We start from the raw sequence: 26709 nt of genomic DNA, 5'->3' as shown, positions 1-26709 counted from the left end.
AAGAATATTGATGGATTTTTGCCCCCATTAGTACAATGTAGACCAAGCCCATATATTTTTGGTTTTGCATTGCTTTGGTTTTTTTTTTTTTTGGTCGGTCATAGGGCTTGAACTCTGGGCCTGAGCTCTATCCCTCAGCTCTTCAGCTCAAGGCGAGCGCTATACCACTTGAGCTACAGCACCATTTCCAGTTTTTCTGATGGTTTATTGGAGATAAGAGTCTCACGGAGGGGCTGGGAAGGTGGCTCAGTGGTAGAGCGCTTGCCTTGCATGCCTAAGGCCCTGGGTTCGATTCCTCAGCACCACATAAGCAAAAAGAAAAAAGCCGGAAGTGGCGCTGTGGCTCAAGTATTAGAGCACTAGCTTTCAGCTGAAGAGCTGAGGGACAGCACCCAAGCCCAGAGTTCAGGCCCCACAGCCGGACCCAAAAAAAAAGAAAAAGAGTCTCACAGACTTTCCTATCCAGGCTGGCTTTGAACCATGATCCTCAGATCTCGGCCTCCTGAGTAGCTAGGATTATAGGCGTGAGCCACCAGTGCCTGGCTGGATTTTTTGTTTTGTTTTGTTTTTGTCATGGAGTTTGAACTCTGGGCCTGTGCATTGTCCCTCAGTTCTTCAGCTCAAGGCTAGTGCTCTACCATTTAAGCCACATCACCACTTTCCAGCTTTTTCTGAGTAGTTTATTAAAGATAAGAATGTCAGGGACTTTCCTGCCCCAGCTGGCTTCAAACTATGATCCTCAGACCTCAGCCTCCTGAGTAAGTAGAATTACAGATGTGAGCCACTAGCGCCCAGCTTTATTTTCCTCTATTTTTTTTCTCTCATTTCTTAGGATTGAAATTATGAATGAGTTCTACCACTTAAGCCACACCTCCAGCCCTCTTCCTTCTTGGAACACTTCCTGGTGGCAGCATACTGTATACTGCTTGTTGAGACATTCTGATTACATCTAATTTTCCATTTACAGATTTTCTAGGTATGTACTTTCTGCCATGCCTCCTGCAAAATAATGGATAAAAAATACAGAAACAGTTCTTGCCCATGTAATTGTAACTCCTCTGTCAGTATTCTCACAATAAAAAAAAAAAGAAAAGAAAAGAAAAAAAGAAAATACAGAAACAGGGACTGGGAATGTGGCTAGTGATAGAGTGCTTGCCTATCATGCATGAAGCCCTGGGTTCAATTCCTCAGTACTACATAAACAGGAAGTGGCGCTGTAGCTCAAGTGGTAGAGTTCTAGCCTTGAACAAATGAAGCTCAGGGACATTGCCGAGGCTCTGAGTTCAAGCCCTAGGACTGACAAAAGAAAAGATAGAGCCGGGTGCCTGTGGCTAACACTTGTAATCCTAGCTACTCAGGAGGCTGAGATCTTAGGATCAGGGTTCAAAGCCAGCCTGGGCAGGAAAGGCTGTGAGACTCTTATCTCCAATAAACCACTCAGAAAACCAGAAGTGGCGCTGTGGCTCAAAGTTCTTGGTTTTGAAATACTCTATCTTGGATCTCTTCTTACCTTGCAATCAGCCTCAGCCCTTTCTCTGCCAAGAAGGGTCCTGTGTCCACCCTCTTCTCCTTGTTATTCAGCTTCTCCTATACTGAGGTGGATTTTACATCTGTCTCCGAAGCATTTCACTCCCTTAACTACATTTTTTTTCCCCACTCCTAGGTCTGGGCACTGTCCCTGAGCTTCTTTTGCTACAGTGGCACTTCTAGCCTTTTCTGTTTATGTAGTACTGAGGAATCGAACCCAGTGCGTGCTAGGCAAGCACTCTACCACTAAGCTGCATTCCCAGCCCGTACCTACATCTTAAAATACTCTGATTTGTTATATGTATCTCAGCCTGTCAGAAACTCAACTCTCCTTTCCTCCCAACACAGGATTACCAAGTTAATTGCACAGTTAATTGTTTATATGCGAGTATTATTTACTAGGTTTTGAGCTGTCAAGAGCAAGAAAACTTTATCACTTTTTTTCTTTTTTTGTCTGTCATGGGGCTTTAACAGTAGGCCCAGGCACTATCCCTGAGTTCTTCAGCTCAAGGTGATTGCTCTACACTTGAACCACAGCACCACTACTGTTTTTCTGGTGGTTAATTGGAGATAAGAGTCTCAGACTTTCCTGCCCAGGCTGGCTTTGAACTGTGATGCTCAGATCTCAGCCTCCGAAGTAGCTAGGATTATAGGCATGAGCTACTGGTTCCCAGTGACCTTATCACTTTTATCATTCCTTTTTCTTTTGTTCTAGACAGGACAAGCCTGGATTTTTTTTTTTTTTTTTTTTTTTGTCAGTCTTGGGGCCTGAACTCTGGACCTACGGCACTGTCCCTCAGCTCTTTGGCTCAAGGCTAACACTCTACCGCTTGAGCCACAGCGCCACTTCTGGCTTTTTCTGCTTATGTGGTGCTGAGGAAACGAACCCAGGGCCTCATGCATGCAGGGCAAGCACTCTACCACTGAGCCATCTCCCAGCCCTCTTATAAAGTCTTTTATAGACATAATAACCAATATCTTAGGTCCATTACTAGTAGTAACCCTAGCAACTCAGGAGGCTGAAATCTGAGGAACTTCTTTCAGAGTTACCCCAGGCAGACAAATCTGAGACACTCTTATCTCCAATTAACTAGCAAAAGGTTGGAATGAAGGTGTGGCTCAAGTAATAGAGCACCTTGAGCAAAATAGGTAAAGGCAGTTCCTAGATCCTGAGTTCAAGCCTAAGAGAGAGAACCAAAGAAAGAGAAAAAGAGAGACAGAGAGAGGGAAGGAGGAAGGGAATGAGGGAGGGAAGCAGGGAAGGAAGAAGGGAGGCAGACAGAGATCAGGATGACTGGGACTTGAAGCCAGCCTGAGCAAAAAGGTTCATAAAACCTCCATCTCAAATAATAACTAGGCATGGTGGAATACATCTGTCATCCCAGCTATACAGGAGGCTGATTGGGAGGATCACATTTCCAGGCCAGACTTGGTAAAAATAATTCACAAAACTCCATTTTAAGGGGAACACGGTGGCATGCATCTATCATCCCAGATACTTTGGGAAGTATGAAATAGGAAGATCACAAGGTCCAGGCATAGGATGGGAAAAAGCATGCCTCCAGCATGTTTTCTGTGTTTGATTTTTCCCCTTTGGTTTCATTCAGTGTTTCTCAACTAGGGGAAATTTTGTCCCCCAGAGGACATTTGGCAGCAATTGCAGACATTTTTGGTGTCACAACATCCCAAGGGATTGTACTACTGACATCTAGTGGGTAGAGGCCAGGGACCCTGCTGACCAACCTAAAAGGCACAGAACAGTCCCTCAAAACCAACAGTAACCCTGGTGCTAGTAGCTCACTCCTGTCATCTGTGCTACTCAGGAGGCTGAGCTCTGAGGGTCACAGTTGAAAGCCAGACTAAAAAGGAAAGTCTGTGAGACATCTCCAATTAACCACAGAAAAAGCTAGTGCTGTAGCTCACATGGTAGAATGTTAGCATTGAGCAAAAGAAGATGTGTCCAGGCTGAGAGTTCATGGCCCAAGACTGGCAAACAAAACAAAACTTTAATCCTATTCAAGATAGAGTGCCAAGGCTGAGAAATCCTTTATTTTAACTTATAAAATGTCCAGAAAGCTTTAAGATATTCCTATTTCTGGACAGCAAGAATGCACAGATTGTTTTAAAGATGGTCAACAAATTCATGCTTGCTCTCCTTCTTGGGAAGGTTGTAAGGTTGCAGTGTGGAGAGGTTATAAAGGTAGATTGAAGTCAGATGAGAATACAAAATAGGGTCCCACAGCACAAAGAACACAGGTTTTGATTTTCCACTTGGATTCATATTCTAGCCTTGATTAATTGTTTAGCTTGTGTGCCTTAGGCAAGTGACTTTTCCTCTCTGACCCTGTGTGTAAAGTAGGCCAGGCAACTCAGCTATTCAGACAACTCAGCTATTGACTCTTTCAGATAACAGGAGGTTATATCTGAATGTGGATGAGGCAGGTTAGCCATAACTCATCTTCTGGGCAGCCTGCAGGGGAAACTACTAATTCCGACTTACAGTTCCTGCTGTTCATTTTCCCTTCAGGTAGCCTAGAAAGTATTTATCTATGTGTGTGTGTGTATGTATGCATGCATGCATGTACGTACGTATGTATGTATATATGTATGTATGTATGTATATATTTTTGTGCCAGTACTGGGTCTTTAATTTTGGACCTGGGCATGATCCCTTAGCTTTTTTTTTATTATTGTGAAAATACCATATAGAGGGGTTACAATTACATGGGCAAGGTAATGAGTACATTTCTTTTTTTTTTTTTTTTTTGTCGGTCGTGGGGCTTGAACTCTGGGCCTGGGCGCTGTCCCTCAGCTCTTCAGCTCAAGGCGAGCGCTCTACCATTTGAGCTACAGCGCCACTTCCGGTTTTCTGGTGGTTTATTGGAGATAGGAGTCTCACGGTCTCTCCTGCCCGGGCTGGCTTTGAACCGCGATTCTCAGATCTCAGCCTCCTGAGTAGCTAGGATTACAGGCGTGAGCCACCAGCGCCCGGCATGAGTACATTTCTTATCAAGCATTGTTGCCTCCTCCTTTGTTTCTCCTTCCCATCCCTTCTAAACTCCCCCTCCCACAACCCTTAGCTTTTTTACTCAGAAGGTCTTTCTTGAACTTTAGCCAGAATCTTTCCTTTTGTAGCTTCAACTCTGCCTTTTTGTTGTTGCTATTGGAGTGTGTGTGTGTGTGTGTGTGTGTGTGTGTGTGTGTGTGTGTGTACTCGCTCGCGCGTGTGCGTGCTTATGCACATGCACGCCTGATACTGAGACTTGAACTCAGGGCCTGGGCACTGTCTTTGGCTTATTTTTGCTCAAGGCTAGCACTATCCTACTTGAGCTACAACTCCACTTCTGAGATCTGAGGATCAGGGTTCAAAGCCAGCCTGGGCAAGAAAGCCTGTGAGACTCTTATCTCCAATTAACCACCAAAAAACCGAGAGTAGCTCTGTGGCTCAAGTGGTACAACGCTAGCATTGAGCTGAAGAGCTGAGGGACAGTGCTCAGGCCCAGAGTTCAAGCCTTACAACTGACAAAAAAAAAAAAAAAAGGTTCAAGGACTTTCCTCCCTGAGTTGGCTTTCAACCTTGATCTTAAGATCTCAGATCTCAGTTGCCAAGATTTATAGGCATGAGCTACCAGTGCCCAGGTCAGCTCTAATCCTAGCAACTCAGGAGGCTGAGATCTGAGAATCATGGTTCAAAACCATCCCAGGCAGGAAAGTGCATGAGATTCTTATCTCCAGTTAATCACCTGAAAACTGGTAGTGGTGCTGTGGGTCAAAGTGGTAGAGCACTAGCCTTGAGCAAAAGAGGTCAGGGACAGCACCCAGGCACAAAGTTTAAACCCTATGATTCACCCCTATCCCCCCCCCCCAAAAAAAATAGTGATTGTCTTAGGAGTCATAGCAAGAGGCTGGACTAAACCAAGCAGACCCTGGAGGATGGAGCTGGTTGAGGATCAGAGTCCTACTCTAAATGGTCTAAGCTGAGTAAACTCCCAGTCTTTTGAGATGCTGAGTGAGTGCCTGGAGGTTATGTGGCAATTGTCCTATTTCACGCATGAGAAAGTAGGTACAAAGAAGAAAAGTCACTTGTGCGAATGCACACAGCTAAAGGAGTTAAGAGAGCCTAGGGATGTAGTTCAGTGGTAGAGCGCTTGTCTAGTAAGCATTAAGTCCCAGATTTGGTCCCCAGAATGGTAAAAAAAAAAAAAAAAAAAAAGGTAATGGAGGTTGGAATATGAACTTAGATCTGATAACAAAGCCTGTAAACAAATTATAATTCAGAATTATAAACATAATTAAATGTAGACTATGCAAGAGTAATGACTCAAAGTTTGCCTCTTCCTAGTTATTTCATTACATTTTGCTATTTTTGTTTTTGTTTGCTCTTGTTTGATTTTGAGCTGGAGTCTTTCTTAATGCCTAGACTGGTCGTAAAATTCCAGGCTCAAATAATCCTCCTGCCTCTGTCTCCTGAGTTCTGAGATATTCATGCATGCTCGACAACACCCTACATTTTTCTGTGATCAGCATTGTTATTGTTTTGTTGTTGAGATAGTCTCACTTTGTAGTCCAGGATGGCCTTGATCTCACCATCCTCTGAGTATTGGGATTGTCATGTAGGCCACCACACCCAGCTTCTCAGCACTTCTGAGCTTATCCACATCTGGATGCTAGAAGCACTACATAGTGGGTGGTGTGTTCACCTCTTCTCAGCTCCACCTTTCAGGTTGGTTGCTTGCATTTGACCATAGTGGGTCTAGGAAGCATGGCTTAAGTGGCAGAGTATCTATATAGCAAGCATGAGGCTCTGAGTTCAGTTTGTAAATTGATTGTTTATTATTTTTGTTGGTCTTGGGGCTTTAACTCTGGGCCTGAGCGCTGTCTCTCAGCTCTTCAGCTCAAGGCTAGCACTCTACCACTTGAGCCACAGCACCACTTCCTGTTTTCTTCTGCTTATGTGGTGCTGAGGAATCAAACCCAGGGCTTCATTGCATGCAAGGCAAGTGCTCTACCACTGAGCCACCTTCCCAGCCCGAGGCTCTGAGTTCAAATCCTTGTTCTGATAGAAGAAAGGAAGGAAGGAAAAAATGATTACAGTGGGAGTATTTACACCAGTAAATGGCAAGTATACTTCCCAAGTTGCAACCATATATTAGCATATCACGTGATAGATGGTTCTAGAAGTCTGACTGTGACTGGATTTGTTACTGAATCTCCCAAGAGCCATGTTTTGGAGCAGATGATACAAATTTAGAGATGTAACTAAGTGGGATCTTTCCTTCTTCTTCTTCTTCTTCTTCTTCCTTCTTCTTCTTCTTCTTCCTTCTTCTTCCTCTTTTTTTTTTTTTTTTTTTTGGTCGGTCGTGGGCTTGAACTCTGGGCCTGAGCGCTGTCCCTCAGCTCTTCAGCTCAAGGCGAGCGCTCTACCACTTGAGCTACAGTGCCACTTCCGGTTTTCTGGTGGTTTATTGGAGATAGGAGTTTCACGGTCTCTCCTACCTGGGCTGGCTTTGAACCGCGATCCTCAGATCTCAGCCTCCTGAGTAGCTAGGATTACAGGCGTGAGCCACCAGCGCCCGGCTTCTTCTTCTTTTTTTCTTGTCGGTCATGGGGCCTGAACTCTGGGCCTGGGTGCTGTCCCTTACCTCTTCAGCTTAAGGCTAGCACTCTACCATGTGAGCCACAGCACCACTTCTGGCTTTTTCTGCTTATGTGGTGCTGAGGAATCGAACCCAGGGCCTCATGCATGCAAGGCAAGCGCTTTACCATTGAGCTACCTTACCTCTAATTCTATTCTTACATCTAATTTTATTCTATGAAATAAAAAGCATACTTGCTATAAGTACTTTGTCCACACATACTTGAGAGCTCCTCTGTCCCAAAACACAACTGTGATATCTTCTGGATGGAATAAGAATAGAGGTCTCCTGAGGGCAGGGACCTGGTTCTCCGGTGCACCTCTGGTGCACCCCTGGCTGCCACAGTTCCTTGGACTCCTCTTCACTCTCAGCAAATCTTGTGAATGAAGGCAGTTCAGCCTTGCTTCAGGGAGGAGCCTATGCACCAGGGCAGATGAGGAATTACCAGACACCAGAGTTGCCTCTTGTCAAAAATGGAAATCAAAGCCCGATGCTGGTGGCTCACTCTGTCATCCTAGCTCCTCAGGAGGCTGAGATCTGAGCATCACAGTTTGAAACCAGCCCAGAGGGGAAAGTCCATGAGACTCTTACCTCCAACTAACCAGCAAAAAGCTGGAAGTGGGGTAAACAAATGTAGCAGTGTTACTAAACTAGACACTACGTTTAAAATGAACAACTTGTCAACTTGTGGGTAGAAACAGGAGAAAAAATATGGGAGCGAATGAGGGAAGGGGTGACATTTTCCAAAAAGAAACATAATCTTTACCCAACTTACATAACTGTAACCTCTCTGCACATCACCTTTATAATAACACTTTTAAAAACTTGGTTTTAAAAAGCTGAAAACAGAGCTGTGGCTCAATTGATAGAGTACTAGCCTTGAGCAAAAAAGCTAAGTGTCCTGGTGCTGGTGGCTCACACCTGTTGTCCTAGCTACTCAGAAGGCTGAAATCTGATGTGGTTCAAAGGCAGCCCAGGCAAAGCCCATGAGACTCTTGTCTACAATTAACCACCAGAAAACCCAGACAAATAAAAAAAATCTACCTGGGAAATGGGAAAGGTTCTCAGTCAGATTCAATCCCTTCTCAGGGGAGCATCTGATTATATTTTCAGACTGTTGATTGACACAACAGCAGCACCACCTGCTTCAGTGAGTAGGAGCTATGGATGTTTCTTTTTCTTTTTGTTGGTCATGTGGCTTGAACTCTGAGCCTGGACGCTGTCCTTGAGCTCTTCAGCTTAAGTGCTTTATCACTTGACCCATGGTGCCACTTCCAGTTTTCTGGTGGTTTATTGGAGATAAGAGTCCTGGAGGGGCTGGGAAGGTGGCTCAGTGGTAGAGCGCTTGCCTTGCATGCCTGAGGCCCTGGGTTCAATTCCTCAGCACCACATAAGCAAAAAGAAAAAAAAAAGCTGGAAGTGGCGCTGTGGCTTAAGTGGTAGAGCACTAGCCTTGAGCTGAAGAGCTGAGGGACAGTGGCCAGGACTTTCCTGCCTGGGCTGGCTTTGAACTGTGATCCTCAGATCTCAGCATCCCAAGAAGCTAGGATTACAGGCGTGAGTCACGGGTGCCTAGCTGGCTATGGATGTTTCTAAGCATTCTACAATGCACCGAACGACTCCCCCAACCCCTATTCCAAGAATTATTCTGCCCAAAAGTTGATAATGTTGAGGTGAGAAGACCTGGGACTGGGAAGTAGTGTGGAGAAACAGACAACTTGGAATCTGGAAAGAGATAAAGCAAAGGGCTACTTGCCCTGAATCTCTTCACTTCTCTCCACCACAGAGCACCCATCTTCCTCATGGGCCTTCTGGGACTCATTTTATCTCTGCCCTGCTCCTCCCTTTCATCTCTTTGGTGCTGTTCCTCTCTCTGTTTACCTCACAATCTCCATTTCTTATTCTTGATCTGGCCATCTGCTCTGGCAGGATCTTTGTGTGTTCTAAGACACAGACATGTTTTTGGCATGCTTATCTCCTTACCCACACTAACAGCTCCAATTACATTGGCCTGGAAGCAAGGCAAGAAGGCAAGCTAAAGGGGAGGGTGTAAAGACAAGAAGCCTACTGGGTCTCCACTCTCCCCACCCACCCATCTTGCTGTGATTAGGCGGGGCCCTCTTCTCTGCCGGGGAGAAGCCTGAAGCTCTAACCATGCTCTTCTCTAAGGGCCTGGGGCCAAGATGATCTGACTTTCCAAGTAGCTTTGCCCTCCCCACTGACCTCTTCATTCCCCACCCCATTCCCAGCTCCTTAAGTTTCTCCTCTAGGCTAGTCTAACAGCTGTTACAAAACAACTGGGCCCTCGGCAGAACCTCATTACTGGCCCCACCCTGAGCAGCAAATGACACCAGGCATATGACTGCCATTGAGCCCAGTACCCTTGGCCTAGAGCTCAGAAGAAGCCTGTGGTCTCCACCCAGATCTTGACTTGGGGGATCCAGAGCCCAGTTCTCAGAGCCAGGTGTTGGAATCCAACACTTGGTGTCCAGATGAATCATCAGTGGCTGTCACCAGAGTCCAGCCCTTAAGCTGCCTGTCCTGTTCTTCCCACAAGGCCTGCAGTGGCCTAGCGTGCTCTGTGCCAGGCCAGTGAGGTCCAGAGCCAGGCATTGTGCACTGTCAGGGACTCTGTTTTTTTTGTTTGTTTGTTTTTGGGTCCAGTCATGGGGCCTGAACTCTGGGCCTGGGCGCTGTCCCTCAGCTCTTCAGCTCAAGGCTAGCGCTCTACCACTTGAGCCACAGCGCCACTTCCGGCTTTTTTTTTTCTTTTTGCTTATGTGGTGATGAGGAATCGAACCCAGGGCCTCAAGCATGCAAGGCAAGCGCTCTACCACTGAGCCACCTTCCCAGCCCTGTCAGGGACTCTGAACTCAGATCTGCAGCAAAGTCTGATGGCAATTTTGAAACAGTCCTAAGTTTTGTTTTTCTGTTTTTGGACTCAAACCCAAGGTCTCAAGCTTGCTGAGCATGTGCTCTACTAGTGAGCCACACCCCTAGCTCTTCCAGAAACCTTTTTTTTTTTTTTTTTTGGTCGGTTGTGGGGCTTGAATTCTGGGCCCAGGCTCTTCAGCTCAAGGCTAGTGCTCTACCACTTGCCACAGTGCCACTTCCAGATTTTTTTCTGGTGGTTAATTGGAGATAAGAGTCTCATGGAAGCCGGGCACTGGTGGCTCACACCTGTAATCCTAGCTACTCAGCAGGCTGAGATCTGAGGATCACCTTTCAAAGCCAGTCTGGGCAGAAAAGTCCATGAAACTCTTATCTCCAATTAACCACTAGAAAACTGGAAGTGGTGCTGTGGCTCAAGCAGTAGAGTGCTCGCTTTGAGCTGAAGAATGTAGGGACAGCACCCAAGCCCTGCTGACCGAAAAAAAAGAGTCTCAAGCCAGATGCTGGTGGCTCATGCCTGTAATCCTAGCTACTCAGGAGGCTGAGATCTGAGGATTGCGGTTCAAAGTCAGCCCTAGCAGGAAAGTCTGTGAAACTCTTATCTCCAATAAACCACCAGAAAACCAGAAGTGGCGCTGTAGCTCAAGTGGTAGAGCACTAGCTTTGAGCTGAAGAGCTGAGGGACAGTGCTCAGGCCCAGACTTCAAGCCCCAGGACTGAAAAAAAAAAAAACCTCATTCAAATGAAAATTTAAGGTAAAAGTTGGATAAAAGGATAAGTATAGACAGAATGACAAAGACTAGGAAGGCAGAAAGGATTTCCAGATAAAATACAGGCCACCAGGTTTAGTTTGAATTTTGAGCAACAAATATTTTTATTATTGTTGTTGTATTTTGTTTGTTTTTAGTTGGTTGTGGGGCTTGAACTCAGGGCCTGGGTGCTGTCCCTGAGCCTTTTTGTGCTCAAGACTAGTGCCTTACCACTTGAGCCACAGGGCCACTTCCAGCTTTTCTAAGTAATTTATTAGAGATAAGAGTCTCATGGGGACTTTTCTGCCTGGGCTGGCTTTGAACCGTGACCCTCAGATCTCAGCCTCCGAAGAAGCTAGAATTAAGGCGTGAGCCACCAACCAGTGCCTGGCTTGTTTTTGTTGTTGTTGTTGTTGTTGGTGGTGGTGGTGGTCATGGGGCTTGAACTCAAGGCCTGAGTGCTGTCTCTGTGCTCTTTTTTACTCAAGGCTAGCAATCTACCACTTGAGCCACAGCTCCACCGTGCTTTTTGGTGGTTAATTGGAGGCATAACTCTCCAAGCCACATGACCAACATATGAAACATCAGAAGCAGAAGCGGAAGAAAAAAAAGAAGAGGAGGAAGAAAGAAGAAGAGAAAAAAAGAGCCCTGCCTGGGCTGGCTTTGAACCACAGTCCACAGATCTCAGCCTCCTGAAGAGCTAGAATTACAGGCGTGAGCCACCAGCATCCAGCAAAGCAGTTTTTTGTTCTTTGTTTTTGTTTGTTTTTTTGTTTTTTTGTCAGTCATGGGTTCTGAACTCTGGGCACTGTCCCTCAGCTCTTCAGCTCAAGGCTGGTACTCCACCATTTGAGCCACAGTGCTACTCCACTTCCAGCTTTTTCTGCTTATGTGGTATTGAGGAATCAAACCCAGAGTTTCATGCATGCAAGGCAAGCACTCTACCACCTTCCCAGCCCTGCAAAGCAGTTTTTAATATAAGTGTGTCCTCATACCAAAGTTGGAACATACTTAAACTGAAAAAAATTATTATTGGTTCTGTGCACTTAAACAAGGCTCCCATGTTTTGATGTATTAGTTTGGTGCTATAACAGGACATGAGCCTTTGCTGGGTTATTTTCTTTCCAGTTGCTGCAGGTAGGGACACAGAGATGTTTCTATGGCTGCTTACTTTGGGCTAGTGGAAACTTCAGAGAATTTTATTTTTTTGGGGGAAGTGCTGGGGATCCAATCCAGAATGGCAATCCCAATGGCAGGCAAGTACTGTAACATTCAACTATTAGCCACAGCCTCTATTTTTAAATTATTTCTACTTTATATATATATATATATATATATATATATATATATATATATATATATATATATTTGTTTATTTTCTTTTTTATTGTTGTTGATGGTACTAAAGTTTGATCACAGGGCCTTGAATTTTTCTAGGTTGGTGCTCTGCCACTTAAACCATGCTTCTACCTCTGCTTTTTGACTGCTTATTTAGAGATACTGTCTAGCAACCATTTCTGTTCAGGTTGTCCTCAATATGCAAATCTCCATATCTAGGCTTTTTTTTTTGGTCGGTGGTGGGGCTTGATCTCTGGGCCTGGGCGCTGTCCCTCAGCTCTTCAGCTCAAGGCAAGTGCTCTACCATTTGAGCTAAAGCACCACTTCCGGTTTTCTGGTGATTTATTGGAGATAGGAATCTCACAGTCTTTCCTGCCCGGGCTGGCTTTGAACTATGATCCTCAGATCTCAGCCTCCTGAGTAGCTAGGATTACAGGCGTGAGCCACCAGCGCCGGGCCTTTTTTTTTTTTTTTTTTTTTTGCCAGTCCTGGGACTTGAACTCAGGACCTAGTTACTGTCCTTGAGCTTCATTTGCTCCAGGCTCCACTGTACCACTTGAGCTACAGCACCACTTCCAGCCTTTTCTGTTTATGTGGTACTGAGGAATTGAACCCAGGGCTTCATGTATGCTAGGCAAACACTTTATCACTAAACCACATTCCCAGCCCAATCTAGGCTTGTTTATTTTATTTTATTTTATTTGGTACTTGAACTCAGGGCCTAGGCACTGTCTTTGAGTTACTTTTGCTCAAGGCTAGCACTGTACCAACTTGAGCCACAATACCACTTTCAGCTCTTTCCGGTTATGTGGTGCTGAGGAAATGAACCTTTGCTAGGCAAGCACTCTACCACTAAGCTACATTCCCAGACCAATCTAGGCTTTTTTTTTTTTCTGGTCCTAGAGTTTGAACTCAGGGCCTAGGCACTGTCCTTGGGCCTCTCTGTGCTCAAGGCTAGCGCTCTACCACTTGAACCACAGTGCCACTTCTGGCTTTTTCTGTTTATGTGGTACTGAAGAATTGAACCCAGGGCTTCACCCATACTAGGCAAGCATTCTACCATTAAGCCACATTCCCAGGCCTCTAGGCTTTTTTACAAATACATTTTCTCATTTTCTTTAAGGAGTCAGCATTAACTAATCTCACATATACATACATACATACATACATACATACATACATACACATACATACATACATACGTATATGTGTATACACATACAATGCATATGTGTGCATATATATATCAGTTATTACTAAGTATTACTAAGACTGCGCTCTACCTAGGTTACTAAAAATTACCCTTTTATTCTACTCCTTAAGATGACTTTTGGGCATGGAATAGTCACAGGATTGAAAATTCCTTAGGTACAAGAATACAGACAATGAGCTCTCTCTTCTATCCTGTTCCTTGGCCACCCCATTTCCTTTTCCAGTTTTCAGTGTTTCCTTCTGGAGTCATGGAAGAAAACACATGTTCTTTTGTTTTTCAGTTCTAGTGATTAAAACCCAGAGACTTTTTTTTTTAAACAACAGCCTCTTAACATCTTCCTGCCTCTAGTCTTGACCACCTGCTTCCACATTGAGGCTGGCTCAATGTATGGTCATCTTACCTCCCATGCGAAAGCCCTGCAGTAGTTTTCTGAGCTGAGCTGTGCTGGAGCGGAAAGAGCAAGCTTCCCAGTTTATCAGGACACTGAACACTTGGTACGCCACTCTGGCCCTGCTTCCGGGACACGTGGCACCTCCCTCCCTTTCCCTCCCCCCCCACTCACTGCACTGCAGAAACTACCAGCCAATTAGTCTCCTTGACTCCCTGCCCGATCTGCCTCCCCTGGCTTGCTCAGGTTTCTCTCTGTCAGTCATTTATTGTACACAGATAGCACCAGCCCTCACCCAGGCAGGACACCAAGGAAAGTGAGATTGAAACATTTCTGCTCTTATGACTCACATTCTGCCAGAAGAGCACTTAACAGCAAACAATTACAATGAAGCGTTTGTTGTGCTAGGTTGCATTTGGAACACTGGGGTCAAAGTGGATCTCCTGGAAGAAGTGACCATTAAGATTTGAACTGGGGGCTGGGAAGTTGGCTCAGTGGTAGAGTGCTTGCCTTGCATGCATGAGGCCCTGGGTTCAATTCCCCAGCACCACATAAGCAAAAAGAAAAAAAGCCGGAAGTGGCCCTGTGGCTCAAGTGGTAGAGCGCTAGCCTTGACCCAAAAAAAAAAAAAAAAAAAGATTTGAACTGGTACAGTGGGTCAGGCAGGGAGAGTAGTGTTCATAGGAATAGCGTGTACAAAGGCCCAGAGGTCTGGAGAAGAGGCTGGAGTCCTGGGAATTCAGAGAGAAGAGTATAAGAGCCATTGGTTAAGAAGCCCCAGGAAACCACCATACAGCGCATATCTTTTGTTCTGAGCACAATGAGAAGCAGGGAGCATCCTGGGCAGAATTAGGGGTATAGTGCAGTGTAGGTTGGAGGAGCCCTGCCTTTCTTTCCATTCTTCTTTCTCTTTTCTTTTTTTGTGCCAGTCCTGGGGCTTGAACACAGGGCCTGGGTACTGTCCCAGGTTCAAGGCTAGTACTCTGCCACTTGGAGAGCTATAGCTCCAATTTTTTGGTGGTTAATTGGAAATAAGCATCTCATGAGCCTGACACTGCTAGCTTATGCTGTAATCCTAGCTACTCAGGAGGCTGAGATCTGCAAACCACAGTTCAAAACCAGCCTGGGCAGGAAAGTCTGGACTCTTCTTTTTTTGTTGTTGTTGGTCGTGGGGCTTGAACTCAGAGCCTGGGTGCTATCCTTGAGCTTTTGCACTTAAGGGTAGTGGTCTAGCTCTCTGAGCCACAGTGCTACTTCCAGGTTTGTTTGTTTGTTTGTTTGTTTGTTCTTTTTTAGACCTGGGGCTTGAACTCTGGGGCTTGCACACTGTTCTTGAGCTTCTTTTTGCTCAAGGCTAGTACTCTACCATTTGAGCCACAGTGCCACTTCCAGTGGAATTGAACACAGGGCTTTAGGCACACTAGGCAAACACTCTACCACTAAGCCACATTCCCAGCCCCACTCCCAGTTTTACTGGGATTACTTGGAGATAAGAGATAAGTTCCTGCTGTGACTGGCTTTGAACAAAGGTCCTTATATCTCAGCCTCTTGAGTAAGCTGGAGTCATCAACACCCTGCTGTGAGACTCTTATCTACAATTAATTACCAGAAAATTGGAAGTGAAGCTGTGGCTCAAAGTGGCAGAGCGCTCGCCTTGGGGAGTATCCAGGTCCTGAATTTAGCCCCATGATCACCACCACCACCACCACCACCATCAAAAGTCCCCTTAGAACTGTGATCCTTAGCCGGGCGCTGGTGGCTCACGCCTGTAATCCTAGCTACTCAGGAGGCTGAGATCTGAGGATCGCGGTTCAAAGCCAGCCCGGGCAGGAAAGACCGCGAGACTCCTATCTCCAATAAACCACCAGAAAACCGGAAGTGGCGCTGTAGCTCAAGTGGTAGAGCGCTCGCCTTGAGCTGAAGAGCTGAGGGACAGCGCCCAGGCCCAGAGTTCAAGCCCCACGACCGACAAAAAAAAAAAAAAAAAAGAACTGTGATCCTCAAATCTCAGCCTCCTGAGTTACTACTGGCACCTGGCCCTGACATCTAGGATGGCAGTTTGGATTAGAATGAAGATACTGGGGGCTGGGAAGGTGGCTCAGTGGTAGAGCGCTTGCCTCACATGCGTGAGGCCCTGGGTTCGATTCCGCAGAAAAAAAGCTGGAAGTGGCGCTGTAGCTCAAGTGGTAGGGTGCTAGCCTTGAGCTGAAGAGCTGAGGGACAGCGCCCAGGCCCAGAGTTCAGTCTGTACGACCAACCAAAAAAAAAAAAAAAAAAAAGAATGAAGATACTGGAAACATAGGCAGAGGTATGGGTGATTTCCCTAGAATCTGGCTTGTGTCTTTGGTAGCTTCTAATCTTCCTTTCTTTCTTCCTTCCTTCTTTCCTTCCTCCCTTTTAATTGGCTAGCGCTGTACTAACTGAGCCATGCCTCCAACCCTTCTCGTGCTATTCTCTGGAGAGAATCCCTCTCTCCCTCTCTCTTTTCTCTCTTTGATGGTATTTAGATTTGAACTAGGTAGGTGCAGTAGCTGAAAGCTATACTCTCAGTTCTTCTACAGGGAGTTTCTGAGTTCAAATTTGAGTTGGAGGTGCTTCTAAGACATCTAAACAGACATCCAGCAGAGAGATACTAGCTGTCAACCTCAAGAAAGAGATCTGATCTAGACCAGAGGGTCTTTTTACTTGTGCCAGACCTAGGGTTTGAACTCAGGGCCTGGGTTCTGTCTCTGAACTTCTCAAAGCTAGTCTCAAAGCAAATTTGAAGAATTCAAAGTATTAAAAACTCACTTTTTGTGCTGGGAAGGTGGCTCAGTGGAAGAGTGCTTGCCTTGCATGCATGAGGCCCTCGGTTCAATTCCTCAGCACCACATAAGCAGAAAAAGCCAGAAGTGGAGCTATGGCTCCAGTGGTAGAGCACTCACCTTGAGCTGAAGAGCTGAGGAATAGCGCCCAGCCCAGAGTTCAAGCCCCACGACCAGCAAAACAAAACAAAAAACCCCTCACTTTTGGAGTGGTGGTGGTAGTACTAGATTTTGAACTCAATGCTTTGAACTTGCTATGCAAGTGCCTTGCCGTTTGAGCTATGCCTCTAGCCCTTTGGAATTAGTGGTTTTTCAGGAAAGGTCTTGAGTTTTGCTGGGGTTGGCTTTAGACTGAGATGCTTCTTTTTATGTTCCTCCCACCCCTCCCCATGTTGTGGCTGGGACCACAGGTTCACTCCATCATGTCTGACTCACTGATTGAAATGACATCTTACTAATTTTTAGCTCAGGATTTTCTTTTCTTTTTTTTGTCGGTCGTGGGGCTTGAACTCTGGGCCTGGGCGCTGTCCTTCAGCTCTTCAGCTCAAGGCGAGCGCTCTACCACTTGAGCTACAGCGCCACTTCCGGTTTTCTGGTGGTTTATTGGAGATAGGAGTCTCACAGTCTTTCCTGCCCGGGCTGGCTTTGAACCGTGATCCTCAGATCTCAGCTTCCTGAGTAGCTAGGATTACAGGCGTGAGCCACCAGCACCCGGCAGCTCAGGATTTTCTTAACAAGTAACTAAAATATAGTCAGCATTGTCAAAAAAAGAATGATATAGCCTAGTCTGACTCTATCCGATGAGATTGACTATTTAAATGGATTTTTTTTCCAATTAACTTTCAGGTGGAACACAATGTTTATAGAAGTTAAGCAATACTTTGGGGATGATTGTTTGTTTTTGAAACAGTGCCTTTGTACTGCAGGTTGGCCTTGAACTCATGATTCTTCTGCATGGCTCAACAGGGCTTATAGGTATTCATCACCACATCCAATTTTGGGCTAATTTAAAGTTTACATAAAGTTTATTAAAACTCGACAATAAGGGCTGAGAATGTAGCTCAGTGGTAACAGATCTGATCAGCACGTCCTCTTTCCCCCTACCCCCCACCCTTAACAGTAACTAGAGCCACTATTAAAAACTCAGGCCAATAAAATATTCTTTGCAGGGAGAAGCATTTTAATTAATTGATTATTATTTTTTTTTGGGGGGGGGTGTCCGACTGGGCCTAGGCGCTGTCCCTCAGCTCTTCAGCTCAAGGCTAGCGCTCTACCACTTGAGCCACAGTACCACTTCTGGCTTTTTTTTCTTTTTGCCTATGTGGTGCTGAGGAATTGAACCCAGGGCCTCAGGCATGCAAGGCAAGCGCTCTACCACTGAGCCATGTTCCCAGCCCTCCGTGAAACTCTTATCTCCAATAAACCATCAGAAAACTGGAAGTGGTACTGTAGCTCAAGTGGTAATGTGCTCACCTTGAGCTGAAGAGCTGAGGGACAGTGCTCAGGCCCAGACTTCAAGCCCCACGACCGACAAAAAAAAAAAAAAGAAAAAGAATTTCTCAGCCTTTCCTGCCAGAGCTGGCTTTGAACCGTAATCCTCAGATTTCAGCTTCTTCTTTTTTTTTTTTTTTTTTTTTGCCAGTCATGGTGCCTCAACTCTGGGTCTGGGCACTGTCCCTCAGCTCTTCAGCTCAAGGCTAGTGCTCTACCACTTGAGCCACAGCACCACTTCCAGCTTTTTCTGCTTATGTGGTGCTGAGGAATCGAACCCAGGGCCTCATGCATGCAAGGCAAGCACTCTACCACTGAGTCACCTTACCAGCCCCAGATCCCAGCTTCTTGAGTAGCTAGGACTACAAGCTGAGCCACCGGCACCCAGTGGGAGAAATATTTCTTTTTCTTTTTTCTTTTTTTTTTGTTGTTGTTGTGGGGCTTGAACTCTGGGCCTGGGCACTGTCCCTCAGCTCTTCAGCTCAGATCTTGGCCTCCTGAGTAGCTAGGATTATAAGCGTAAGCCACTGGCACCAGGCAAGGGAGAAACATTTTAAATAGATTGTTTGGAATACTGGTGCCCAGTGATACTAAAAAGCTTAGACTTAGGGCTGGGAAGGTGGCTCAGTGGTAGAATGCTTGCCTTGCATGCACAAGGTCCTAGGTTCAATTCCTCAGCACCACATAAGCAGAAAAAGCCTGAAGTGGTGCTGTGGCTCAAGTGGTAGCGTGCTAGCTTTGAGTTGAAGAGCTGGGGGACAGCGCCCAGCTTCAGAATTCAGGCCCCAAGACTGACAACAGCAACAACAGCAACAACAACAACAAAACCTTAGGCTTTTTGTCATTTGGATTTGGGTTCTTAAATTCTCTATAGATGATGTACTTGAATGCCTACACCCAGGGCTGACCCTTCCCTTCAACTTCCCCTTGGGATGCCACTGCTCGCAATGTGGGATCCAATTTGACCTGGACACTGTGGATAGGAAATGAGTGACCAGGGCTGTCCCTTGGCAGTCATTCAAGTCCTTAACCTTTAATTCAAATGATCTTCTCAGGTATCACCTCCAATACAAGGCTTCCTCTAAGCAACCTCTGTCCCCCTTGAATCTGGATGAAATATTTCTTCTTTGCCTTCCCAGAGCAGCCTGTCCCTACTTCTGTCACTGACCCCTGACCTCTCACATCTGCCCTCTTGGAGACAGGATACCATGAAGACAAGGACCTGGTCACATATTTTGGCCACATGAGGACACGCATCTAAGCATGGCTGCCTCTAAGAGGAGTGGTTTGGGGAAGGGGCTGAATGTATACTGTTGTTCAGCTGCCTCAGGATGTGATATGAACTCAAGATGGGGAAGGGCCTTGCAACTAACAAGACTCTGTGTATCTGGGCGCCAGTGGCTCACGCCTGTAATCATAGTTACTCAGGAGGCTGAGATCTGAGGATCGCAGTTCAAAGCCTGGAAAGAAACTCGGTGAAACTCTTTTTTTTTGGTCGGTCATGGGTTTTGAACTCTGGGCCTGGGCACTGTCCCTCAGCTCTTTAGCTCAAGGCTAGTGCTCTACCACTTGAGCCACAGCACCACTTCCGGTTTTCTGGTAGTTTATTGGAGATAAGTGTCTCACGGACTTTCCTGTCCATGATCCTCAGATCTCGGCCTCCTGAGTAGCTAGGATTACAGGCACGAGCCACTGGCTCCCGGCTTTCGGTGAGACTCTTATCTCCAATAAACCACTCAGGAAACTGGAAGTGGCGCTGTGGCTCAAGTGGTAGAGCACTCGCCTTGAGCTGAAGAGCTGAGGGACAGCCCAGGCCCCGAGTTCAAACCCCATGACCAACAATTAAAAAAAAAAAAAAAGACTGTGTTGGTTTAAAGCAAGCTTTTCCCCTACCAAAAGCCTTAATTTTCAAATGAAGACACTGAAAACTCACAGATGTCAGAGGAATAGTCTGATCATATTGAATGATTCATTGGTCAAGCCAAGAGCACAGCACATATCTTGGCCTCTTCACTAGGGCCCTGGCAGTAAACTTTTGTGTCTGGTCCACCTTTGGTTTGGGCCAGGTCCACTGCTGGTTTGTTGGTGTCAGCCATTGCCACCTCTTCTATGAGTCATAGCATGTGCTCAGTTGACCACCAGAGGGAGCCAGATACCTATTCATGGGAAATTGGGCAGCATGACTATCTTTGAGAGGGGGCCCAACCAGTGGAGATGCAGTCTTGTTACAGGAAGGGTGAATGGGGTTGGGGTGGTATTGCTTCTAAGAGCCTGGGCTCAGTTGGCTGCTGGAATGGGAGGGAGGAGGAGCCAAGAGCATTTTGTTGTCTCTTTCTTGCCCTGCCTTGCTGGCTGTTAGGGGAAAGGGCAGTGCTAGAAAAGGAAGGGATCTCCAGAAGGGTGGGTCCTGCCTCCACCTCCATTCTCTTCAGACTCTCTCAGGGCTTGGAATAGACCGGACATTCCCAAGTCTCTGGCAAGGAAACCAGGAAATCAGACCGGGAAGGCAGTCTGGGCCTTGTCTTCCCAAGTCAGCTGTTGTCCCAGGGCTTCCTGGAAAAGCCCTGCTGTGCCAAAGGAGACTCTCTGTGTTCGCCTTAAGGCTACTTCCTTCCAGAACCTTCCCTGCACTTTTCCCTCCGTTCTACCTCCCAGGCTATGCAATCTAGTGCCCTGGAGCACCAGACTTGTACAAGAAATTGTTCTTGGGCTGGGAATATGGCTTAGTGGTAGAGTGCTTGCCTCACATATATGAAACACTGGGTTCGATTCCTCAGCACCACATAACCAGAAAAGGCTAGAACTGGTGCTGTGGCTCAAGTGGTAGAGTGCTAGCCTTGAGCTCAGGGACAGTGTCCAGGCCGAGTTCAAGCCCCAAGAGAAAGAAAGAAAGAAAGACAGACAGAAAGAAAGAAAGAAAGAAAGAAAGAAAGAAAGAAAGAAAGAAAGAAAGAAAGAAAGAAAGAAAGAAGAAAGAAAGGAAGGAAGGAAGGAAGGAAGAAAGAAAGAAAGAAAAGAAAGAAAGAAAGAGAAAGAAAGGAAGGAAGGAAGGAAGGAAGGAAGGAAGGAAGGAAGGAAGGAAGGAAGGAGAAAGAGAAAGAGAAAGAGAAAGAGAAGAAAGAGAAAGGAGAACTTGTTCTTCACAGAGTACAAGGTCAAGTTCATGGACTGCCCCTGTAAACTAGCCCTCTTTCAAAGTTCCCTCTCAGGGAATCAAACCAATCCTTGGCTTTTTCTTCTTTTTAATTTAAATTCAGGGTTGGCATTCTACCATTTGAACCACACTTCCACTTCTAGCTCTTTGCTGATTAAGTGGAGATGTTTCATGGTAGGTAGGGCTATATAATCCATTTATCTCACCTGTCTACCTCCAGGTTTCTACCACCACTGGATCAAGTGTCCATCATCTGCCACCAGCATTGCCCTGAATGTCTTCAGAGAATCTTCTACACCTCTTCCTTTAATACCTTTTTCAGGTGATAGTCCCAATAATCTTTCCTAGCTGTTACTCTAACCATCCTTCCCCCTCTTGCCCCCCAAGATCACTTAGATGGCTCATGGTACCCTGCACAGTCTGGTCCTTCCTCCTCTGGTCCTATGCTCTCCTCACTCTCTAGGTTCCTGCTACCCTGGCTATATTCCTCGCAGGGACTTTGTACATTCTTTTTTCCCTATGTCCTAACTCAGACTCTCTGAGAACTCAGCTCCAGCATCACTTTCTATAGGACATCTCATTGATTACCCTGGCTAGAACAAACCCCATTATTCACTTTTCTAACACTTCATACATTTTGCTATTTATGATTTTCCATAGTTATAATTGTATATTTCAAATATAATTATTATTATTATTTTATTTTTTTTTTGTCGGTCGTGGGGCTTGAACTCTGGGCCTGGGCGCTGTCCCTCAGCTCTTCAGCTCAAGGCGAGCGCTCTACCACTTGAGCTACAGCACCACTTCCGGTTTTCTGGTGGTTTATTGGAGATAGGAGTCTCACGGTCTCTCCTGCCCGGGCTGGCTTTGAACTATGATCCTCAGATCTCAGCCTCCTGAGTAGCTAGGATTACAGGCATGAGCCACCAGCACCCGGCTCAAATATAATTATTGATAGAGCTCCATGAGGATCAGGACAGTGTCCTGCTTACTTAAATATCTCCAAGGCTGGATGTGGCTTAGTGGTAGAGTGCTTGCCTAGCATGCATGAAGCCCTAGGTTCAATTCCTCTGTACCACATAAACAGAAAAGCTGGAAGTGAGCTGTGGCTCAAGTGGTAGTGCTAACCTTGAGCAAAAAAGAAGCCAAGAGAGTACCCAGGCCCTGAGTTCAAGCCCCAGGACTGGAAAAACAACAACAGCAACAAAAAACCTCCAGCACAGCTGAGTGCCAGTGGCTCAGTCCTGCAATCCTAGTTACTCAGGAGGCTGGAATTTGAGGACTGCAGTTCAAAGCCAGCCTGGGCAGACAAATCTGAGATTTTTTTTGGGAGGGGGGGGTCTGGTCGTTGGGCCTGAACTCTGGGCCTGGGCGCTGTCCCTCAGTACTAGCTCAAGGCTAGTACTCTACCACTTAAGCTACAGCACCACTTCCGGTTTTCTGGTGGTTTATTGGAGATAAGAGTTTCACGGACTGTCCTGCCTGGGCTGCTTTTGAACCGCGATCCTCAGATCTCAGCCTCCTGAGTAGCTAGTATTACAGGCGTGAGCCACCAGCGCTGAGCTTGGTACCTGGCTCTTCTGAGAGATTCTTATCTCCAATTAACCAGAAGAGTTGGAAGGTGTGGCTCAAATGGTAAAACACCAGACTTGAGTGAAAAAGTTAAACAATAGTATGAGGGCCTGATTTCAAGCCCCAGCATTAGTTTGCACGTGTGCGTGCGTGTGCGCGTGCGCCACACACACACACACACACACACACACACACACTCAATCTCCACCACCCCTGTGCCTGGCATACAGGAGATGTTCAACAAATGTTCATGAAATGGCTAAGTAAATTTATTACCCACTTGCTTTTCCACATCTCTAGTCACTCAAGACTAGGCCTCTGTCATCTCTTCCTGGACCTTGGTAATTACTTCTTGTTTCCTGGCTTATAGTCAAATCCTTACCAACTTATTTCCCACTCAGAAGCCAGATTGGTCTAATAAAATTGCTGATCTGAGTATGTCACCCACCTTACTGTTTAACAGCCTTCAGTTGCTTTACAGGGTGCACAGACTAAAACCCAAGCTTCTGACCACAGCCTTACAAGGCCTTGCCTGGTCTGGCTGCCCCCATGCCAAGCTCCACCTCATCAGACCTTTAATTCAACTATTTTTTTTGGGGGGGGGGGTTGGTCATGGGGCTTGAACTCTGGGCCTGGGTGCTGTCCCTGATCTCTTTAGCTCAAGGCAAGCGCTCTACCACTTGTGCCACAGCACTATTTCCAGTTCTCTGGTGGTTTCGTGGAAATAAGAGTCTGAGACATTTCTGCCAGGGCTGGTGATCCTTAGATCTCAGCCTCCTGAGTAGCTAGGATTACAGGCATGAGCCACCAGCACCCGGCTGATTGAAAAAATATTGAGTGCTGTTCCACTGGGCATTGGGGCTGTTGTTCATGAGCAAAAGCAGACTGAAGATCTGCTCGCAGTCCTGTGGCTACTCAGACCCCACTCCTTCCCAGTCTTTCCCCTTGTCTGATAGGTGCTTCTGCCTCTCCTTTCTGTGCTTCCTGACCTTGCCCAGTCAACATCTATGCACCATCAGGCCTCAGCTGAATCCTTTTATTCAAGGGACCTTATGTGACCTGGCCCTGGTTCACATCCTTGCTGTATTCCTGTTTTGTTTTCTTTCTGGTCTTGGGACTTGAACTTGGGACCTGAGCACAGTCCCTGAGCTTTTTTTTTTTTTTTTTTTTTTTTTTTGGGTCCAGTCGTGGGGCCTGAACTCTGGGCCTGGGCGCTGTCCCTCAGCTCTTCAGCTCAAGGCTAGCGCTCTACCACTTGAGTCACAGCGCCACTTCCAGCTTTTTTTGTTTGTTTGTTTATGTGGTGCTGAGGAATCAAACCCAGGGCTTCAAGCATGCAAGGCAAGCACTCTACCACTGAGCCACCTTCCCAGCCCATCCCTGAGCTTTTTTGCTTAAGGCTAGCACTTTTTTTTTTTTTTTGGGTCCGGTCATGGGGCCTGAACTCTGGGCCTGGGCGCTGTCCCTCAGCTCTTCAGCTCAAGGCTAGCGCTCTACCACTTGAGCCACAGCGCCACTTCCGGCTTTTTTTCTGTTTGCTTATGTGGTGCTGGGGAATTGAACCCAGGGCCTCATACATGCAAGGCAAGCGCTCTACCACTGAGCCACCTTCCCAGCCCCAAGGCTAGCACTTTATTACTTGAGCCACAGCGCTACTTCTAGCTTTTTGCTAGTTGACAGGAGATACGAGTTGCTCAGATTTGTTTATCCAGGCTGGCTTTGAGTCTGTGATCCTTAGATCTTAGTGTCCTGAGTAGGTATGATTACAGGCTGGAGCCAGCAGTGCCCACCTGACTGTCACTACACTCTTGTTGATACTGTCTTTTGAGCGCTTACGTATTCCATGTTCATATTCGTCTGTGTGGTATTTGAGTAATGCCCATCTTCTCCACCAAGAAGCTTGGGAGCTGCTGGGTCTGGGTTCTGCTTGCCACTGAATCCCTCTGGTGCTTAGTTGGTACGCCACAGGCAATTTATTGATTGAATAGTGAGTAAATGCTTTCCCAAGAGCATTGCCAGGGCAGTGCCTCTGCAAACATGAACCAGTGGCTGAGCTGGGGGTTGGGAGAGGTAGGCGTAGGAGCTCCAGTCGTGGAGAGGGCATGGAACAGCTCAGGATGCCCAGCTCAGAGCCCTGGGGGCCTCCCATATGCTGACACACCACCTGCCACTCCTCTGCCTTCAGGTCAAATTTAAATATTGCTTCCTTACACAGATACCTTCTTGGAGTAGGTTTCCAAATTATTCCCACCCTTTCACGCAGCTCATTTCCTTCTCTTTTTTTTTCACAAAGGAAACAAATTCATGTATTTGTTTGTCTGTGTTTCCACAGGAGGTGGGAGCTTTGGGCCACTAGTTCAGGACTATTTTAGGGCTGGTTAATCCCAAGTTCTCAAGGACCCAGGTTTTCTTTTCCTTGCTCTGCTGTCCAGGATGTTGGCTTTGTCTTCAAGTTGGCTAGCAGAATGGCTGCAGCCATCCCAAGCATCACAGTCAGACCTTGGATCATACAGGCAGGGTTTCCTCATTGTACAATCAAACCAATCAACTACTTTGGTGTGACAAATTATCACAAAATTTAGTAGCTTTTTTTTTTTTTAAGGACTGAGGCTTGAATTCAGGGCCTTGGTAAGCTATTCCTAGCTCCTTTTTTACTCTTGGCTGGTGCTTTACCACTTGAGCCACATCTCGACTTCTGGCTTTTGGTGGCTAATGGGGGATGTCTCACAGATTTTCCTGCCTGGGCTGGCTTCAAACCTCAATCCTCAGATCTCAGCCTTGAGTAGCTAGGATTATAAGCATGAACCACTAGCACCCAGCTTTATCTCACAATGTCCAATGGTTAGAAACCCAGGAGTGGCTTAAATGTGGTTCTAATTCAGAGTTTCTTATGAGGTGATAGTCACATTATTGGCCAGGGCTGAAGTCATCTGAAGGCTGAACAGGGCTAGAGAATTGATTCCAAGCTTATTCAAGTGGCTGCTGGCAGGAAACTTGTTTCTGGATGCATGGGGGCCTCTTGTAAAGCTGCTCACGACACAGCCACTGCTTTCCTTCAGAGTAAGCGGCTGAAGATTGAGAAAGCAATTGTGACAGAAGTTGTGGTGCATTTCGTAACTTATTCTTGGAATGACAGATCATCCTTTCTGTTGCATTCTACTGGTCACTCAACCAACCTAGATACAAAGGGACTATCCAGGGGTGTGAGTTCTAGGGGACATTCTAAAGGAGGTCACCTTAGAGGCTATCTGCCAGTGTTTCTTTTCTAAAGTGAAGAAGCCTTTCCCAGAAGCCCTCAGAAGACTTCTCTTCATGTCCATTGGCTAGAACTGTCATCTGCTCATGCCTAAGACAAATCACTTGTTTGGGATTTGGGGACCATCATTTCTGGCTCATCACAATCCTGATTTGCCATCCCCGGGCCTAGATTCCACCTGGCTGAAGCCCAGGGTGGTGTCTAAAAGGAAGATGGCTACTTCAACAGATTAGGATTGCATCCAGAATGAGGACAAGGCAACAGGGATGGGTGTTGAGTAGATATCCTTCAGTATTTTTTTTTTTTTTGTCGGTCGTGGGGCTTGAACTCTGGGCCTGGGTGCTGTCCCTCAGCTCTTCAGCTCAAGGCGAGCGCTCTACCACTTGAGCTACAGCGCCACTTCCGGTTTTCTGGTGGTTTATTGGAGATAGGAGTCTCACGGTCTTTCTTGCCCGGGCTGGCTTTGAACCGCGCTCCTCAGATCTCAGCCTCCTGAGTAGCTAGGATTACAGGCGTGAGCCACCAGCGCCCGGCATCCTTCAGTATTTATAATGCTCGCTGCTAGACTATAAACTCCCCAAAAGGAAAGTTTTTCATTTTTGTTGTGCAATACTGGAGTTTGAACTCAGGGCCTTGTGCTTGTTTGACGGGTATTCTTGAGCCATGCCCCCACCTTTTTCTGATTTTAA

At 46.4% G+C, this 26709-nt stretch overlaps 1 protein-coding gene across 1 annotated transcript in view; it reads right to left on the bottom strand.

Moving 5' to 3' along the window:
• Thrap3 (thyroid hormone receptor associated protein 3) overlaps positions 1-13829 on the bottom strand; it is a 59827-nt gene extending 45998 nt beyond the window's left edge. The window contains exon 1 of the mRNA XM_070008743.1: positions 13756-13829. The gene's annotated coding sequence lies outside the window, so the exon portion shown is untranslated. The remainder of the gene's footprint in view (positions 1-13755) is intronic.
• Between the last annotated feature and the right edge of the window lie 12880 nt (positions 13830-26709).

Source organism: Dipodomys merriami, unplaced genomic scaffold (genome assembly GCF_024711535.1).
Source record: "Dipodomys merriami isolate MVZ:Mamm:240054 unplaced genomic scaffold, mDipMer1.0.p SCAF_71, whole genome shotgun sequence".
Lineage (NCBI taxonomy): Eukaryota > Metazoa > Chordata > Mammalia > Rodentia > Heteromyidae > Dipodomys > Dipodomys merriami.
The sequence above is the reverse complement of the archived record's forward strand: the minus strand, read 5'-3'. Positions and strand labels throughout refer to the sequence as shown.